Here is a 14,971-nt window from a genome sequence, read left to right as displayed (position 1 = left end):
GGCACACCCCATGGGGAGGAGCCCCACGGAGCAGAAGCCTGCACTTGGCTGGGACAGAAGGCTAGCCTGCAGGGAGAGGCAGGGCCGCACCCCAGGGAGGCCCAGAAACCTAGAAAGAAGAGGGCCTGCCAGGAGGGGCAGCTCCCCAGGGCCCCAGCTTCTGGTGGCCTGAAACTTTGAGGAACAGGATCCCCAGTCCCTAAATCCCCTTTGCTTAACCTAATTGGAGGAGGCTCACAACAAGAGACAAAACCACCCCAAAGATGGAATCAGAGGGGCCCCAGCCACAGTGTGGCCCTCCAGAGCCAGCCGCCACCAGTGCAGCGAGCTCAGGCTCGTGGGCAGCGTCTGCCTGGTGGCCTGGACAGGCACCTGGGGTCAGATCAGGCCAGGAGTGCACAGAGAGCGGGGTGGGAAGGCCAGCTGTGGGCCCCAAAGCCCAGCCAGAAAAGCCAGATGGCACTGGGACTTTGTACTGGAGCAAAAGGGGTGGGAGTGTCTCAGAAGGTGAGGCCACAATCACACCTCAGGATCAGAAGGTGGAGGGTTGGGGAGAAAGCACAGGGGCTTGGCTGGCATACACCAAGCCTGGAAGGTAAGGAGAGCAAGGCACACACCCCCTAGGCTCAGAAGCATTGGCAAAATACTCATAGCATCACCAAAACAAAGCATCTGTGACAAGGTAAGGCTGGCCAGGGGCAACTGCCTGTAATCCCAGCGACACAGGAGGTCAGTGGGAAGATCAGTAAAGTGACTAAAGCAGAAAAAGGGCTGGGGTGTGGCTCCAGGGACCCCAAGTTCACACCTCATACCACCAAACATCAAGAGTGAAGAGGCTGAAGGCACAGGTAGGGCTGGCAGCTTTTCCAATTCACAAGAGCCAGCCCACCCACCCCCATGCCTGCCTGGAGGAGTTGCAGGCCACTTCCTGCCCCTTCTACAATGATACACCGTCCCTGATCCCCCATGCCCCACTTACAGATGGGGAAATGGAGGCAGAGAGGGGTACAGTGGCTTGTCCAAGACAACACAAAGGAGCAGGTGGCAGACCAGGGATTGGACCCCAACTCTGGCAGAGACCTGTCTACTCTGCGTGCACACACAGCAAGGCTGCGGGAGGGGGCACTGCCGCCCTCCCCCTGGATGGGAGCAGCTTGGGCTTCTGGCTGCCCACCCTCCTGCACCTGGCTCCTCCACCCCCTCATTTTTTCTGCTGTCTGCACCCCAACATGGCTCCCATCCAGACTCTGATGCATCGGGTGCTAATCAGCTCCTTCTATATACAAGGTACTGCCTCTGCCTGGCTCCACCTGGAGGCTCCACCTGGCTGACAAAGCCTCGAACTCAGCGCCCCAGTAAACCAAATCTTAACTACCCCCCTGCAACTGACAGACCCTCAGACTTCAGTCCTGTGTGTATGCCAGGGCTGAGGCTTGAACTCAGGGCCTGGGTGCTGTCCCTGAGCTCTCAAGACTAGCACTCCTCCACTTAGGCTAGAGCTCCACTTCCGGTGTTCTCCTGGTTCCATGAAGATAAGAGTCACAAAGACTTCCCTTCCCTGGGCTGGCTTTGAGCCTGGATGCTCAGATCTCAGTCCCCCGAGTAACTGGGATTGTAGAGTAACCGGGATCGTAGGCGTGAGCCACCCGCCCGGCTGGACTCCAAGCTTTTGCAGGTCCTGCCAGAAGCAGCCCCCGGAGCTCCCCTGGCGCCCAGCCCCCCCCCCCACCCCAGTGCCCTGAGCTTCGGAGCCCACAGCACTTGCCAGGCCAGATGCCAGCCTCCCCAAGGAAGGCTATTGTTTACGTTTGCTATGGGGGTGCGCCGCCCCACGTGCTGCCGCGCCCTGCCTCCCTGGTCCGGGCCCCTCACGCGCCCCACGGGGCAGGACGGACCTCGGCCTCTCCATTCCCGGCCCAAGGGGGGCACAGGGCCCGGGCTGCGGCGGGTGGGCACCCCGGGCCCCTGTGGCCTGCGGGGTGGGGGGCTCCGCTCCTCCCCGAGGGAAAATCTGCAGTCTCACCACGGGCCGCGGGACCGGCGATCCGGGGTGCCGCGCTCCCCAAACCCCGGATGGGGCGGCGGCCGCGCCCACCAGGCCGGGCCCGAGGGCCTGGGAGTCCTGCAGCCAGGCCAGCGCCTGGAGCGGCGCTGGGGGTGGAGGACGGCGGGGGACAGTGAGAGGGACAGCGGGGGACAGCGAGGGACAGTGAGGGGACGGCGAGGGACGGCGGGGAGACGGCGAGGGACGGTGGGGGACAGTGAGGGGATGGCGGGGGACCGCGGGGAGACAACGGGGGATGGCGGGGGACAACGGGGGGGACAGCGAGGGGACGGCCGGGGACATGGGGGGGGGAAGGCGGAGGATAGCGAGGGGATGGCTGGGGACAGCGGGGGAAGGCGAGCGGACGGCAGGGCACCGGCGCCACCGCACACAGATGCACCGAGCCCCAGTGCGCGGCGTGACGCCCTCGCCGCAGGGACCCGGGCGCGCCATCCTCGCCCGCGGCTGACGGCAGAGTCGCGGACCCCGGGTCAGCCTCCGCCCGCACCCCGGGCCCGCGCCCCCCGCGTCCGGGGTCAGCTCCCGTCCGAGCGCCCCAGGCCCACGCCCCAGGGCCCGCGCCCTCGCGCCCCAGGCCCGCATCCCCGGCCAGCTACGCCCGCGACCGCGCCCTCCCCACCCCGACATCGCTTCCGGACAGCGCCCCACTTGTGCCCGGTGGAGCCGCCGCCGCCCCCCGCACCCTGTCCTTTGTCGCCCGCGCACCCGCGGGCGGCGCCTACCTCGGTCCTCCGGCTGCGGCTCAGCTCCGGGCCCCGCGCCCCCCCCCTCCCCCAGGGAGGACGCGGCGGCCTCCCGGGCAGCGCCGCTCCCGCGCCCCGCGCTGCCCCGCGCCCGCCGCAGGCCGAGGCCGGGATGTGCGAGCGGCGGCGGCGCCGGCCGAGGTGAGCGGAGCCCGGGCGAGCGGCGCGCGGCGAACAAAAGGGGCCGGCGCCAGGGCGGGCGCCCGGGGCGGGGCGCGGGCGGGGCGGCGGCGCGCGGCCTCCCGGTTCTCCGGCCGCGGCGCCGCGCGGGACCGGGCGGGCGGGCGCAAAACGCGCGGGGCCCCGCGCCCACCCCGCTGCATCGCCCGGCCTCGGACGGGGCTCATTTAGTTGTTTTCCTGTCGGTCGTGGGGCTTCAGCTCAGGGCCTGGCCGCCGTCCCCATCTTTCCCACTCAAGCGGGCGCTCTACCACTTTGAGTCACAGCGCCACTTCCGGCCTTATTGGGTCTCGCGCCCGTCCCTGCCCGGGCTGGCTTCGAACCTTCATCCTCAGATCTCAGCCTCCTGAGTACCTAGGATGGCAGTCGTGAGCCCCGCGTCCAGCCCGATGGGGTTTGGTGGACAGCACATCCTCCAAGGATGTCTCAGGCTACGCGGGGAAGCTGCGATGGGCGGGTCCGGGAGCGCCGGGCGGTGGCCAAGGAGACAACTCCACGTCCCCTTTAGAAGCCAAAATGGGTGTGGAGCGCGCGTGGTCTCCCTGGATGGCTGGCATCCTGGGGGCGGGGTCTCGATGATGACTGTCATCCCGGAGGCGTGGTCTCCATGGATGTCTGCCATCCTGGGGGCGGGGTCTCAATGGATGGCTGACATCCTGGGGGCGTGGTCTCGATGACTGTCGTCCAGGAGGCGTGGTCTCGATGTTTGGCAGCCTGAGAGGGCGTGGTCCGCATGGACTTCTGTCATCCTGAGGGGCTAGTCTGGATGATGGCTGTCAAGAAGGGGCTCCCGGTATGCAAATGAGCTGAGTGCCCCTGGGTCTGGGACAGGTGGGCCTCTGGGTTGCTGTAGTCCCCTACTGGGGGCGGGGGGAGGGGAGGAGGCAGAAGCTAAGTGTCAGCCCAGAAAGTAAGTAACCAAATCCAGCACCCTGAGGGCCCTCTGGGGCAGAATCCTTTCCCTAGCTGATCCTTTTACCTGATCCTAGCTGATCCTTTTACCAACCGCAGGCCTTCTCCTTCCTGGGTTGGGTGGCTGCTAACTCAACTCCACACAGCCCAGCTTTCCCCCCCACCCCCTCCCATGCTGAGGAGCATGGCCTTGGGCTCTGGGCGTGGCCTGTAGTGTTGGGTGTGGCTTTGTAGTGGGCGTGACTTGCTGGGAGAAGGTGTAGTCTAGGCCGGGAGACACCAGCTGGGCCTTTTGGGAGGGCCAGGTAGGTACAAGGACTCCTTCGGTCCTCTATTTTATGAACCAGCACCAGCAAAAATGCCTGGTAGGGGGCAGACATGAAGGAGTATTTATTGAATGAAATCCCTACTACTGCCCTTTCCCCACCCTGGCATCGGGTCTCTGAGAAATGAGCTAAGCTCTTACCTCAGTTTCTCCATTCCCAAACTGCAGTGTATCCTCCATTCTGTTCAACAAAAACTGGTGATATAGGAACAGTGGGTGGGTACTGGGCCAACCCTGAGAGGTCCCACATAGTGTGGGAAGGGGGAACCAGGCCTGGGAGGGGGTGCAGAGTGAGCCCACTTAAGGCAGGCTGTTCCAGCCCCATGAGAAGGAAGGGACTGGATGCTGTGGTTCACACATATAATACTACCTTCTACTTGGGAGACTGAAACTGAGGATCGTGGTTTTGAAGTCAGCCCCAGCAAACATATCTGACAGACTCTTATTTCTTATTTCCAATGAACCAGCAAAAAAGCTGTTAAGTGGAGATGTGGCTCAAGTGGTAGAGCACTTGAGTGAAAAAGCCAAGCAACATCATGAGGCCTAAGCACATGCAGGTGCACACACATGTCCTTAGCAGTAATACAGATATTTATAGTAGATGTTAATGAGTCAAGATGCATAATTTAATAGCACAATCACATTACTTTTATAGGATTGTTAAACTAACAAGTTTACAGGGAGAACAATGGGTTCATAAAATAGTTCCAGTAAAGTCAAAGAGTAGAGCTGGTGGTTGAAATTGGGCTGGGGGGTGTAACTCAAGTGGTAAAGCACCTGTAGGTTCTAGATCCTGAGGTCAAACCTTGGTACCATCAAAAATAAAAGATAGTTATCCCGGCACTGGTGGCTCATGCTGCAATCCTCAGTACTAAAGAGACTGAGAGCTGAGGAGTGCAGAATGAAGCCAGCTCGGGCAGGAAAGTCTGTGAGACTCTTATCTCCAATGAACCATCCAGACATCTGAAGTGGAGCTGTGGTTCAAAGTGGGAGAGTGAGCTAAGGAGCTCAGGGACAGCACCTAGGCCCTCAGTTCAAGCCCCAGCACCACCAACAATAACAAAAAAAGATAGTTGAAGCAGGGGTGTCAGGTTCCTGCCTGTAATCCTAGCTACTCAGCAGTCCTACCACACACACACAAACTTCTGGTTGCGAATCCTGCTGTGATCCGGTGGGGCTGACCTGGGTCCTGGGCTCACAGCACTCCATTATCAACAGCTCCTGTGTGGTCAGAGATCAAGGTAAGGCCAGACTCCCTGCTATTCCCACCTGAGGGCCCCTCCTGGCCACTGGTGTCAGGGCCTGGCCCATGGAGGCTCCTTTGGCCAGGCTGCTGGAGGGCTGGTAGGGGAGAAAGCCTGTCCTGGTGGGGTTTGGATCCACTGTCCTGCCGCCAAGGCTAGTGGAGGTGCAGCAGGGGGGACCTGGGCTGCTCTGGCAGTCGGGGCCTCGCCTCGATCCTTTCCACTTCACTTTGCTTTTCAGACAGGGTCTCTAGCTTTTGCCCAGGCAGCCTTTGACCTAAATCTTCCCGGACGCCTGGGATGACAGGCACGCATGGCACATCTGGCTGACTTTACTTGTATTATTACGATTTTCGTTTCTGTGGCTCTCGCATCCCAGGTGGGCATGTTACCGCAGCCCTGGCTTCCTCGTGGAGAGCTGGGTGAGTGCTGGGCCGGGGCTTGAACTCAAGGCCCGGACGCTGCCCCTGGCACTTTATGCTCAAGGTTGGTGCTGTTCCCCTTGAGCCACAGCTCCACTCCGGGATTTTGCTGGGTAGCTGGAGCGGAGGGAGAGGCTTTCCTGCCGGGAGGTTTGGGGCCCAGTGCTGGGATCTCCGCACCCGCGTGGCCCGGAAGCCAGGCCGGAGCCGCGGCGCCCATCCCCGGACTCCCGCATGGTCCTGCGGCCTGGGAGAAGGAGTTCCGCATTCGCCTCCAGCGCAGCCAGGAGGAGCCCACGCCGCCCGGGCGCCCGGCTTTCCCCGCGGTACACACGGGTCACTAGCAGAGGCGTGCCGCGCCGGCCGCTGTGCAGAGAGGCGAGGTGAGGACCGGCCGTGGGGTGGGGGGACGTTGCCATGGGGACGGCGGCACGGCCCCGCCCTCCTCCCACCCGCGGGCGGGGCCCCAGGGGACAGCGCTGCCCCCAGGGACTGGGGCCTCATTTCCCTGGGATAAACCCAGGCCTCCCTAAGTGGCTAGTCTTCCTACATGCCTTCCTCTCCCTCTCTCCCTCCTTTCCTCTCTCTCTCTCTCTCTCTCTCTCTCTCTCTCTCTCTCCCTCCCTCCCTCCCCCCTTCCTCCCTCCCTCCCTCCCTCCCCCCTTCCCTCCCTCCCTCTCTCCCTCTCTCCCCTCTCCCCTTCTCCCCCTCCCCCCTTCTCCCTCTCTCTCCTTTTGCCAGTCCTGGGGCTTGAACTCGGCCTGGGCACTGTCCCTGAGGTTCTTTTTTGCTGGAGGCTAGCAGTCTACCACTTAAACCACAGCACCACTTCTGTGTATGGGGAACTGAGGAATTGAACCCAGGGCTTTGTGCATGGTAGGCAAGCACTCTACCACTAAGCCACATCCCCTGTGTCTCTTTTTTGTGAGACAGGGTCTCCCTATGTGGTCTGTTACGGGGTCCAAGGGAGGAGACAAACTATATTCCTGGTTCCTCCAAGAGTCCACCACTCAGAGACAGTCTCAAGCAAAAAGATGGACTTACTGGGGAAGCATAAAAGGAACTGACTGGCCAGGGATGCAGCACAGACTCGGGAGCTGAAACTGCGACTGTAACAAAGCGAGGTGACCGGCCAGGGACACAGTGCAGACTCCAGAGCTGACGTCGTGACCCCCCAAGCAGTCCTCAAATTGGGGTTTATAAAGGTAAAAGCCTGGGGCTGGGGATATAGCCTAGTGGCAAGAGTGCTTGCCTCCTATACATGAGGCCCTGGGTTCAATTCCCCAGCACCACATATACAGAAAATGGCCAGAAGGGGCGCTGTGGCTCAAGTGGCAGAGTGCTAGCCTTGAGCAAAAAGAAGCCAGGGACAGTGCTCAGACCCTGAGTCCAAGCCCCAGGACTGGCCAAAAAAAAAAAGGTAAAAGCCTGGGCTGGAAATATGGCCTAGTGGCAGAGTGCTCACCTTGCATACATGAAGCCCTGGGTTCGATTCCTCAGCACCACATATATAGAAAAAGCCAGAAGAGGGGCTGGGGATATGGCCCTGAGTCCAAGGCCCAGGACTGGCCAAAACAAACAAGAAAAAGCCAGAAGTGGCGCTGTGGCTCAAGTGGTAGAGTGCTAGCCTTGAGCAAAAAGAAGCCAGGGACAGTGCTCAGACCCTGAGTTCAAGCCCCAGGACTGGCAAAACAAAATAAAGTAAAATAAAAAGGTAAACTGTAGCACAGATGTAGGAGGTTGACGCAGGGGGTAGAGCAAGCAACAAGTTAAGCAAGCCATTTACAGAAACAATTTTGGGGCCTAATCTACCCCTCCCAACATTTCCTACCATGTTTCCCTAGTTAAGATGGAGTCAGCTGTATTCCCTACAAAATGGTCCACGTTGAACTGGAACTTCTTTCTGATCCTTTGGCCTCAGCCTCCCCAGCTCTGGGATTACAGGCCTGAGCCAATATAGTCAACCAAGTTTCCATGACCCCTGCCTCTACATTTAGTTTAAGACCAGAAAAGCTAGAGATGATCCTTTGCAAGGCACCCACAAATTCTGCTCTAAGGATCTGGCTTCAGCCTCCCCTCAGGCCCCAGGGATCCCCCATTTCATCTCTGACCTTCTCACCCTTCTCACATGCAAGGAACACGGTGGTCCTGGCCTAGGGACACCCTGGGAACATGCCTGTCATGTGTTGCCCTGCGATCCACACAAAGCTCTCAGCTGCAAGCTAATGGGTACACCGGACCCCATCCATCTTGGGCTCCAAGTCTGTGAGTCCAGAGCTAATCAACACAGAAAAACATTTTTTTTTTTAGCACTGTCCCTGGCTTCTTTTTGCTCAAGGCTAGCACTCTACCACTTGAGCCACAGCGTCACTTCTGGCCTTTTCTGTTTGTGTGGTACTGAGGAATCGAACCCAGGGCTTCATGAATGCTAGGCAAGCACTAGATCACTAAGCTAAATTCCCAACCCCTAGAAAACCATTTCTATACTGAATATGTAAACACTTAAGATAGGTTCTGAGCCAGGTGCTGGTGGCTTACGTCCATAATCCTACCTGCACAGAAGCCTGAGATCTGAGGACCACAGTTCAAAGCCAGCCTGGGCAGAAAAGTCTGTGAGACTCTTATTGTAATGACCTGGAGTGAGAAAATCCATCAAAGCATGGTTAAAAGTGACAAAGGAGTTTTATTAGTCAGTATGCAACTGCCTTGAACTGCCCAGAACTAGGAGCAGCTGCAGCCTCCAAAGGCGCGAGGTTTTTTTGTTTTTGTTTTTTCTTTTTTCTTCTCCCCAGGCCTCTTAGTAGGCCTCAGGCTCCTCCGAAGGTCTCTCCATTCCCACAAGCCAGGACTTAGGCCTCTCTGCTCCACAGGTCAGGACTCAGGCCTCTGTTCTCCATAGGTCTGCACTCTGACCTCTCCGTACCCCAGGTCATGGGGCGCCCCTTCCCGCCTTTCTTCCTCTGTGTCTCTCCCTCTTGACTGGAACCCCCATCCTCTTATATCTGGTTCCTGACCCCCAACAGGAGGGTGAGACGGTGACCTCCGCATGGGGTGGACCCCCTTTGACACCGATCCCCCAACAGGGAGGGTGTGTGGAAGTGTGTGAGACAGCGTGGGCCTACCCCTTCATTTATCACATTATCCCCAATTAACCACTAGAAAACCAGAAGTGAAAGGGCTGGGAATATAGCCTAGTGGTAGAGTGTTCACCTCGTATACATGAGGCCCTGGGTTCAATTCCTCAGCACCACATATACAGAAAATGGCCAGAAGTGGCGCTGTGGCTCAAGTGGCAGAGTACTAGCCTTGAGCAAAAAGAAGCCAGGGACAGTGCTTAGGCCCTGAGTTCAAGGCCCAGGACTGGCAAAAAAAAAAAAAAAAGATGAAAGAAAACCAGAAGTTTAGCTGTGGCTCGAAGTGGTAGAGCGCTAGCCTTGAGCAAAAGAAGAGGTCAGGGACAGTGCCCAGGCCCCAAGTTCAAGCATCTCAACCAACAAAAATTTAAAACAAAACAGGGTCTGGCTGTATAGCTCAGGCTGCCCTAAGTCATGATCGTGCCTCAGTCTGTGAAAAACCAAAAGCAAAATCAACTCCTCCAAGCACAGAGACTGAGGGTGTGGCTTGCGTGCCCACCAGCTGGCTGGAGCCCTCACTCCCCTCCATGAGGCAGCGGAGCTAAAGTCAGGTGGCAGGGGCACCCAGTGCTTCGGGTGGCACAACTGGCAGCAAGGGACATAGGGCAGGAGCTGACAAGAGAGAAGCCTGCAGCCAGCAACTGGAGCTCACGCCTAGAATCCCAGCTACTCAGGAGGCTAAGATCTGAGGATTGCAATAAGAAGCCAGCTCAGACAGAAAAGTCCACACGACAAATCCAAGGGAGACAGACAACCCGGCTTTCTTTCCCCTTATCTGCCCTTCACATTCTGGATTACCTGGCATCCACCATCATCCACAAAGACTTAAACGGACATCCCAGGAACAAGCGGTGCATAAGGTGGAAAGTGTGCACCACCTGTTCCTGTGTGCAGGCACCACCATGTGCTACATGCTCGTTAGATACTTAGTAACCATCTCTGTTAGGAGCCAAGAGTTGTGCTATTTATTACTGTTGATCTCTTTCTGACCCTGGAGTTGTGCTACTTTATTATTACTGTTGATCTCTTTCTGTCCCTTCTGTATAAATTAAGCTTTGCCACAGGTATACAACATATACAGAGGGAAAGGCGTCCATGTTGGTGAGCTACAGGTTCTGGTACCGTGGAGTGCGGAACCCTCAGATAAGGGGACTAAGAGATCTATCTGTACCACAAGCTGCACCTGGGGCTAGGAGCCCGGGGTAGGGATGGGGAGAGAGTGACTCTGCTCCCAGAACTGGGCCACGTCCTTCCTTCCCAGGCTGCTCAAGGGTGATTCATGGCCCATGCCCACTCCACATCTGCTCCTCCCTCTGTGCTGCCCCAGGAGTGGCCACAATCTCTGGGCTTTTGGGCTTCTGCATGGTGCCTCAGGCTTTAGTCTGGGAAAGCTAGACTTCCTGTTTTTTGTTTTGTTTTGTTTTGTTTTTGTTTTTGGCCAGTCCTGGGGCTTGGACTCAGGGCCTGAGCACTGTCCCTGGCTTCTTTTTGCTCAAGGCTAGCACTCTGCCACTTGAGCCACAGCGCCACTTCTGGCTGTTTTCTGTATATGTGGTGCTGGGGAATTGAACCCAGGGCCTCATGTATACGAGGCAAACACTCTTGCTACTAGGCCATATCCCCAGCCCGTAGACTTCCTGTTTTTAGCCACTCTAATTCAGAACTTTCTCATTAAAAAAATAAAGAGGGGCTGGGGATATGGCCTAGTAGCAAGAGTGCTTGCCTCCTATACATGAAGCCCTGGGTTCAATTCCCCAGTACCACAGCACCACAGCGCTGTGGCTCAAGTGGCAGAGTGGTGCTCAGGCCCTGAGTCCAAGCCCCACGACTGGCCAAAAAAAAAAAAAAAAGTAAAAATAAAGAAAAACCTGAGGTCATCGGGCTACCTGCGCTCATGCCCCTGGAAACTGAAATCAAGGGCCTCACCTGTAATCAGCTTCTCTGGAGGCTGAGATCTGAGGATCCACTGTAAAGCCAGCCCAGGAGGGAAGTCTGGGACACTATTTAGTTATTTAGTCAGTCATGGGGCTTGAACTCTGGGCCTGGGCCCTGTCCCTGAGTCAGCGTAAGGTTAGCGCTCTACCACTTGAGCCACAGAGCCACTTGCAGTTTTCTGGTGGTTCACTGGATATAAGAGTCTCACAGACTTTCCTGCCGAGCTGGCATTGAACCGTGATCCTCAGATCTCAGCCTCCTGGGTAGCTTACAGATGTGAGCCACCTGTGCTCTGATCTTCAGTTAACCAACAACAACAAAACAAAACAAACAAACAAACAAAACAAACCTAGAAGTGGAGTGGTAGCTCAAGTGGTAGAGCACCAGCCTTGAGTGAAAAAAATCAGGGACAGTGCCCAGGCCCTGAGTTCAAGCCCTAGTATAGCACGAGTGCATGTGTGTGTGTGCGTGCACACATGCATGCATGCACACACACACGCATGCACACATACACAGTGTACCTTCTGATCCTTTGTCACCAAGCCATCTGGGTGTCCAGGACGGCCCTGCACCTCTGAACTTGGGTTTGCTCATTTTATTTATTTATTCATTTATTTTGGGGCTGTTTATGGGGCTGATTTTCTTCAAGTCTAGTGCCAGTTTTTTGGTGGTTAATAAGTCTTGTGGCCGGGGGCGGGGGGGAGCTAGGACCATGGCCTAGTGGTAAAGTGCTCACCTGCATGCATGAAGCCCTGGGCTCGATTTCTCAGCACCACATATATAGAATAAGCCGGAAGTGGTGCTGTGGCTCAAGTGGTAGAGTGCTAGCCTTGAGCAAAAAGAAGCCAGGGACAGTGCTCAGGCCCTGAGTTCAAGTCCCAGGACTGGCAAAAAAATAAGTCTTGTGGACATTCCTGCCTGGGCTGTCTCTGAACCACGATTCTCAGATCTCAGCTTCCTGGATTGCTAGGATTACAGCTGTGAGCCACTACCCTTGATGGGGCTTGCACACCCTGAGAGGGAGAGAACATGGACAGTCTCCCTTGTGACCACCCTTCTGGCTGAAATGCTGGAACTTGGGAACTTGATGGTAAGTTACAGTACTCCTGAAGGATAAAAGAAGTCTCGCAATGTCTCTGGAAGCCCCAGTAGTATCCAGAAAAACACAGAAAATCTCTGGTCCTAGTCACCCTGGCCGCCAATTAGAAATTTCCTCTAAATCCCACGCAGGAGGCGACAGCAACCAAAGGATTAAACTGTCTCTGGTCCCTACCAGTGTGTGTGTGTTGGGGTGGGGTGGGGGGGGAGGAGGTTCTTTCCCTCCCAGGCGGCCCAGAAACTCATATTTTATTCATGGAAGCCAGGCATAAACAGGATGTAAATATTTGCGGGCAGTGTGGGGGTGATATTTGAGAGGGAGGCCGTCCAAAGTGGGGCACTGGGAGACAATGCTTTCCCGGGACCCGCCCCTCATCTGCTATAGGCTGCAGGTGGAGGCCCGTGCAGGCTGCGCCCCTGATTGGAGATGGGGGTCTTTCCAGAGGGGAAACGCTGCTCAGTAGTGTAATGCATTATTCTAGGGCTCTAACCTTCAGGTCCCCCTTCTCCCCCAGTGCCCACCCTCATTCAGTCTGGAGCTTGCAGGGGCTCCCCTTGGGGGTCCCTCTGCTGTCCAGGCCCCCCTCTGCCCTTGAACTTCCCAGCTGCTGGCACCCCAGGGCTGCACAAGGCCCCCCCCACCCCACCCCCGTCTCCCCGAGGCGCCCCCATTCCTGACCTGGTGGCTGAGCTTAGTCTGGGGTTCACGCACTGATAAATCTGGATTGTTCTGTCCTGTTCACTAAATACTTGCTGGGTGGATAGGTGGTTAGATGGAGGAGGCACAGTTCCGTGGTCCCCTAAATTCTGTCACACTCTCACGTGCCTTTTTTTTTTTTTTTTTTTTTTTTGTCTTGAGGCTTCAACTCTGAGCCCGAGCACTGTCACTCTGCTTGCTGGGTGCTCTGCCACTTGAGCCACAGCTCCACATCTGACGGTTTGGTGGTTAATTAGAGATACAAGTGTCACAGACTTTCTGCCCTGGCTGGTGTCAAACGTCCCATGAATGTGGCCGGCAGACTAGCTGGGCCAGGCTGAGCTTCTAAAATGAAGCCTTCTGGAAAGATCTCTCTAAAGACCACGGGGACATTTCGGGGGCAGAGTACGGGAAGCATGCCCTTCGGATTGGGGGCCAGGATTGGACGAGGGGCTGCTGTGTTGGGGCCTGGCCCTCAGAGGTTGGGAGACTGTGGGCAGGTCACAAGGGCAGGCGCCTCTGCTTTGGTCTTTGGTTTTGGATCTCGGGTTTTGCTGTGCAGCCTAGGCACGCCTGAAACTCCGGATCCTCCAGCCTCAGCCTGCCCAGTGCTGGGCCTACAGCATGGCTGTAATGTTCATTTTCTTTTTCTTTTTTTTTTTTTGGCCAGTCCTGGGGCTTGGACTCAGGGCCTGAGCACTGTCCCTGGCTTCTTCTTGCTCAAGGCTAGCACTCTGCCACTTGAGCCACATCACCACTTCTGGCCATTTTCTGTATATGTGGTGCTGGGGAATCGAACCCAGGGCCTCATGTATACGAGACAAGCACTCTTGCCACTAGGCCATATCCCTAGTCCCTTTCTTTTTCTTTTTCTTTTTCTTTTTCTTTTATTTAAATATAGTCACTGACTCCCTAGTTGATCCTGTGTTGACTTGAACATTGTTTCAGTGTTGAACTCAGTGGCTTAAAGTTGAGCTGAGCTGACAGTGACAATCTCAGCCAGAGACAGGGAGGTGGCAGCCAGCCAGGCCTGCCTTGCCCTCATGGGTCCTGGGGGGGCAGGCCCCCAGCCCCTGTCTTACTAACACAGAGCTTTAGCAGGCAAGGTGGTGAGTACCTGTAGTCCCAGTTCCTTGGGAGGCTGAGATAGAAGGATTGCTTAAGCCAAGAAGCCAAGAATGTGTGGCTAGCGAGGGCAACACAGGGATACCCTGTCCCTAAGAGAATCTACCGTCTTCCCTTCCTCTCTCCCTTCCTCTCTTCTTCCTTCCTTCCTCCTCCTCTTTTTCCTTCCTATCTCCCTCTCTTCTTCCTTCACTTCTTCCCTCCCTTGCTTCTTCAGTCCTTCTTCCTTTGTTTTCTGAGCCAGGGTCTTTTTAAAAAATTATTTATTAAAAAATTTTTGACAAGGTGTTGTGCTAAAGGGGTACAGTTACATAATAGGGCAGTGTGTACATTTCTCGTGATATCTTACACCCTGTTTATCTTTCTCTTCCCTAGATCAGGTAGACATATATACAATACACAGTGTACCAAAATCATATACAGTAGCCACATGGCCTACGCCAAAGGAAATTCACCTAGGGCTTTAAATATAACGTCAACAATAGAGTTTGCTTATCCTTGTCTTATATGAACATAGATACATAGCTTTTGAGCTATTGTGATCCACTGAGAGGTCTATTTTAGACCTTATATGTTGAGTAGTTGTTTGGTTTTAGTTACGTAATGTAAGGTTGCTGACCCAAACCTGTGGGAAATACCATTTGACAAGAAGTTTTTTGTTTTGCAGACCTGGTCTCTACTGTCTCCCCCTTCCCCCACCTTAACAGTCATATATCAAAGAGATCATGCCCCTTTGTTTTCTGTGTTCTAGGCTTGTCTCACTCAACATTATTTGATCAAGTTCTGACCATTTCCATGCGAATACCAATATTTCACCATTTCTAATTGCTATGTAGTATTTCATTGTGTATAGGTACCATGTTCTTTGGATCCATTCATCTGTGGAGGAGCATCTGGGTTGTTTCCATATTTTGGCTATTGTGAATTGTGCCATGATAAACATGGAAGTGCAGATGTCTTTTTGATATCTTGAGGCCTGTTGTTTAGGATAGATGCCTAGGAGTGGTATGGCTGGGTCATAGGGTAGGTCTATGTTGAGCTTTTTGAGGAACCTCCATACTGTTCTCCACAGTGGGTGTACTAATTTGCAC

The 14,971-nt window shown here is 55.7% G+C and overlaps 1 protein-coding gene across 3 annotated transcripts in view; it reads right to left on the bottom strand.

Moving 5' to 3' along the window:
- Positions 1-2,849, bottom strand: part of Clip2 (CAP-Gly domain containing linker protein 2) — a 43,295-nt gene extending 40,446 nt beyond the window's left edge. Inside the window, exon 1 of one of the 3 annotated variants that reach the window (XM_048369395.1) lies at positions 2,788-2,849. The gene's annotated coding sequence lies outside the window, so the exon portion shown is untranslated. Of the gene's footprint in view, positions 1-1,184; positions 1,196-2,787 lie in introns of those variants that run through there. The other 2 variants (XM_048369408.1, XM_048369405.1) reach the window with 2 other exon arrangements.
- Between the last annotated feature and the right edge of the window lie 12,122 nt (positions 2,850-14,971).

The sequence above is a fragment of the Perognathus longimembris genome, chromosome 1, assembly GCF_023159225.1.
Source record: "Perognathus longimembris pacificus isolate PPM17 chromosome 1, ASM2315922v1, whole genome shotgun sequence".
NCBI classification, from domain to species: domain Eukaryota; kingdom Metazoa; phylum Chordata; class Mammalia; order Rodentia; family Heteromyidae; genus Perognathus; species Perognathus longimembris.
This window is presented reverse-complemented; position numbering and strand designations above follow the sequence as displayed.